Genomic DNA, 5433 nt, shown 5'->3' on the forward strand with positions numbered 1-5433 from the left:
AGAAGTTTCTCAGCAGCTGCTGTTAGAATAGTTGCAATTGACTTATAAAGCTGTCTGAAACATAGTAGTTTCCACTATTTCTTACACTTTTGGAGTACTTTTTTGTTAGCAAAAAATCAGATTCAGAACAGTCTAACTAATATATTCAGCCATTCTACAAAACTGCTAAAGATAATGTTTGTAGCAATAAACTGAGCTAGAAAGTTTATAGTAACAGGAAAAATATGTAAACAGGACTTTTAGAAGGTAAGTAATTTTTATTCAAACCATCCAAAACACTTTATTTTTTTTTACTTTATAAACATGTACTTAACTCAAAGTCCTAAAAAAAAAGGTGGCTTGACAGTTCTGACCAAGGTTGTAATCAACATCTGAACCTGTCAAAGCAGCTTCCAGCAAAGTCAGGAAAAACCCTGAAGCTCTTGGGGCCCCCAGTTCTCTCCTTTTACTTAGTATTCCTGGTGCAATCTCTGCTTTATGAAACAGTAAATTTTCCATCCTTTTCATTGTAAGTTTCATATTATTTTAATACTTTAATTGTACAATAAAAATATTTCCCTCAGCTTCAAATGAGCATCGCAAGCCACCAGAAAGGATGAATCAGAAGTTTTCCTAATTAGAAAAGCAAAATGAGCCATTAAAAAGTGTCAATGTTATTCAGAAGAATAAAAATGTAAGCTATTTTGGAAGAAACTTACCATTCCAAATTTCACCTGATATCCTTAACCATAGAACATAATACAGCAGGCTGTCCATGTTTCAGTGCACATTTGTGGGTTATTAGCACAGCAGTACCAGTTTCATTTACCCTGACCTCTACTGAAGTTCTACATGGCACCAAAATTGAATCAGTTTAATTAGTAGAAACTCATTTACACCTTAAAAATTAGGTCATTGTTTTATCCCATATTATCATTTTATCATTTACTATTTGTGATGGAAATCCAATAGAATTTCTTCTTGCAATAAATACCTGCAAATCTGCTTTTTAAAGAAGTCTGGTATTCAGATTTCTAGCATGCAATTACTGGCAAATAACTTCTTCATTCTTTTTTACAGGTAGATTATGTTATGGCTGTTCTGTCTGCAGGAGGTTGTAAAGTCAATATCCATGGAAAACTTTGGAGACACACTTAGCAAACGTACTATCAAGCTTTATCAGTCACAGCAGGCAGATGCAATTGTAAACATGTTTCGTTTGGAAAAAGAAACAGCTTGCCTTATGATTGAGATAAATATTGGTTCGCAATTTTAACATTTACTTTGTACTAATAGACTGTTTCATTTCATAAGCATATAAGCAATCATGGTAAAGTTATGGCAGGACTAAAGTATACTGGCATATTTGTTCCTTGAAGTTCTCCAATCAAAGACAAAACTCAGTTGTTTGCTTTGATATTTATTTAATGATGTGAGCCCTGACCGGACTTGAGACAACCTCAAGTATTTCATAGAGCAGTTTCTTTTGAAATGGAGCAATGTAAACATGCTTTCAGGTGTTGTATAAATAGCAAAACTGTAATGCATATTTCTTTAAATTAGCACGGTGTTAATAACTGATGGGGGAGGGGGTCATATATAGGTTACTTGGCAAAACAATGCTGTTTCTCAACGTGAAGGAAAATGCAGAACACAAGTCACAAAAGTGCAAAGTACACGATAGAATAATCAAGATCATTTAGAACTGCCCCTGGATACCTGAAAAAGGTTATCAAATATTTTTATGCAATAGTCTTGAAGTGATTTTTTTATCCCAACAGAGATTACTACAGTAACCACTTTATAGTATTTTAGTCAGCCACTGAGAGATCTCAGGTGCTTCATACACTCTCTCTAAGTATTTTAATATAGGGGTTCTTGTTGCCAGTTCCTGAGCAGTTGCAATTTCCATCCTCTTCCTAGAGCTGAATCAAGATCAGTCCAGCCAATCAAGGGTAAAAGTTGGAAAAATCCATCAGCAAGAACTGAGTGATGACAGAAACAATTACTAGACTGGTGCTGCTGTATAGATACAGTTTCATCATGATATTTTAATTTCTGTATTCTCTGTCAGATACACCAACCACAGTCTACTGAAAGCACTTTAGTCAGTACGGTCATGAACACACACATCCTCCCCATTTTTTAATGTTGAGAAGATGCATAAATTAAAACTGGAGCCTGACATCACTAAAATTAAGATTAAAGGAGTAATGTGAGTGTTATTTGACAGCATAGTGATTACTCCAATGGAAAAGTAGTATCAGTCAAGCTGGGACAGCTCAAAAGAGCTTGGAAACTTATTCTGGATATTTTGGAGCTAGTTTTCAGGGGTGAGGAAACACAGAAACCCCTCTCAATGTAAGACTATAAAACCAAACAAGAAAGAAAAATTCCAGAAGAAAATACTTCTCAGAAATTATTAGAAGGTCCAGGCTGATAAATTCCTCTGTGTCTTTTCACACAAACTGCAGAAATGTTTTTCCTAATCCCAAATATTTTTACCTGTTTGTCAGAGTGCCATGCTTTTCTGGGTCTTGAAATCTCATGTGTTTTATCAGCACATCTTTAAGATGTTTCTATCCATGTCTCTCCTCCATCTTTAAGAACTTTCACACTGCACACCACATTGCTTAAACGGTGGACACAATTTAAAGTGATATTCATTACCATAAAGGGTTATTGACAGAGCCTGTCCAAGCTAGCTTTTCATTTGGGGCTTGCTCATCAGGATTAGTGCATTTGACAAAGCAAATTAAACTAGATCCACTTGAATGAAACCATCTGTGGGTCCTAAATTGCAGAATATCCAAAGAGAGACTGGACTCTTCTACAAACAAAATTCAATCTCCATCTTTTACAAAGCCATTAGAAGAGCTTGATGCCCATAAAGATGAGATTACATGAATATTTTTTAAGTCTTTACATCTTAGTATTTTGCTAATAGTTGTCCCAACATTTTATAAGGTTTTACATATATAGTACATGTGCACTTCTATAGGCAGAAGAGTAAATAATTGACTACAAACAAAATGCATTAACTTTCAAGAATATTCCACTACAGTTGCCAGCCCTAGTGTTAGGTGTTAAGAAGATGTCCAAGCACCATATCTATTGTGTATGCACCAGAGGTGGGTGGCATGCAAAACCCTAACATTACTTCAATCAGTATCATGCCATAACCCTTACAGAGAGGGACTTGCTCTGGATGTCAGTTGCTCTGTGACTGCCAACTCCATGGCAGATTTTGCTGGGAAAAACTTTCATCTCCACTGACAACTAAAATATAGCGAACAATGTTGTTACATTTCTGAGATGAGAGTGAAAGGGCTAAGTGTGAAGTGCCAGTCAGAAACAGCAGAGTACACAAGACTTAATGTCACTTACAAATGTAAAACCCTTAGGAAATACTAAAATGATAAGTTCATTAGTAGAAGGGAGGGGGCAAGCTCAACAAAGAGGTTTAATATTTTTAAAACAGAAAAAAAAGTCATCAAACAGCACAGGATAAGGGTCAACGTGGGTAATCCTAATGAACATTTTCATTTACTTCTGCTTTTGGAATCAATGGCAAAATTGCACCATGGCAGCAGAAATACATGCTTCTTGTACTGGGCAACTTCCCCCCTTGACAAGTGTGGCTTCTAGATGCATATTTAGCACCATCTAAAATCTTTTGGTAGTACAGTCGGTGAACTAATTCACCTAAATATTTCTGAGTACTTTCTTCAGTATAACTTCCAAAATATGTGAATTCCATGAAAACTTACTGAGAGGAAAGAAAGCAAAATAAGTTTTTCAAACTTTAGAAGATACTAGAATATACAGACTTAATTGATGCACCAAGAACATGATAATATGTAATAATGTGATCTTAGATTGAATATAGATTAAAGAAATACCTTCTGGAAAATTTAACCTCTGTTCACACACTTAAAAAAACCTGTTGAAACCTGAAGAGGATTAAGAACAGACATCCAGTTCTAGAAACATAAAGGACAGCAAAGGATTTATTTAGCTCTAGTTAGCTACAAGGGGTTAAAAATCACAATATTAAAAAAAAAAACATTCCTGCCTGTATTAATGGATCTAAAAGGAGAAGAGATGACTGCTGAGCATGTACAAAGGCAAAGACCCTGTGGTTATCATTAAATCATGATCTTTATTGTTTCTCACTTTTTTCTGTCCCTCATTCACCTTCCATGGCTTGTATTGCAAGGCCTACTCTACGACTGCAAGCCATGGCTCATTCTTGCACTCTGTTATTCTGATGGAATACTTACCATTAGTGAATGTCTAATATCTAAATTCATATTATTCTTCAGCTTTGGAATTTATCTAATGAGCAGGTTTATGTTCAGGCTAAACAGGTCTGCTTCTCTTCCAAGAACTCATGTGCCCTGTCCACATCATCATTTGTGGCACTTGGCTCATTCCTCAAATTTCTGTTTCAGCACATAGGGGCTCACCAATTCATTTTAAATACTGACTGACAAAATGCAAGACCAAACCTTCTCCTACATACTCACTAGTGAATCCAGCCCACTTGCTGATCCTTCCTGAGTTCATTCTGATGCATTTTCTTGGTTGTCCACACTTCTAAAATGCTTGTGGCTCTTTCTCCTTGAAAATATGTGTAGCTTACTGATCTGCTTGCCAAGGTGATCTATCTGTCTTGCACCTCTGAGCTAAGTGAAGTTCTATATTATACACAAATTAAAATGCAGTCTATCCTAGATCCTCTCAAATAAGATCCTATGCTTTACATTCAGTAAAAACCACTCTCATTCAAATGCCTAATGGAATCTTCCTAGGAAACTAGCATTCACTCTTCTCCTTGTTCTCTCAGCTACCCACCAACTCCAATCTTTTTTTTAAATGCCTATCCTCTTATGACTGTCTTCCATTAATTTTTTAAGATTTTTTTTTTAATCTTTCCAATTTCTCCATCAGTGAGTCCTTCCTCAAAATATCTTTTAAATGTTATACCACAAACACCTGAACACCATAACCAATATCACTCATTGTAAAATCTAATTTGCTGCTTCTTTTTCTATCAGGCTTTTGTAAGTTCTGCTTTTGGTGAGAATAGTAGTCAGCACAATAAAGCTCATGAGTTTGAGCTCCACATTATAGTAATATTAATCATCAGCTTTCAACATTTTGGAGAAAGATACCTTTTTGGATTCCAGATATCTCTGTTAAACCATAACATCTTAGTACAGACATGCAAAATCAATTTTTGAATTTTTGTTTAGAATTCAGTTGGTTTCCTGATAAACATTTGAGTCACAAAGGTGAAAATAAACCAAATAAATGGGTTAGTTGTGACATGTCAGTAAGTTGAATAAAGAAAGATTATTGTACATGAGTGTTTGAATTCTGGGTCCATCAGTGTTCTGAGGAAAGCACATAATCAAATGCTATACAGACGTATGAACAGGCTAAAAAATA

Source organism: Cyanistes caeruleus, chromosome 1 (genome assembly GCF_971803275.1).
Source record: "Cyanistes caeruleus chromosome 1, bCyaCae1.hap1.1, whole genome shotgun sequence".
Classification (NCBI taxonomy): Eukaryota; Metazoa; Chordata; class Aves; order Passeriformes; family Paridae; genus Cyanistes; species Cyanistes caeruleus.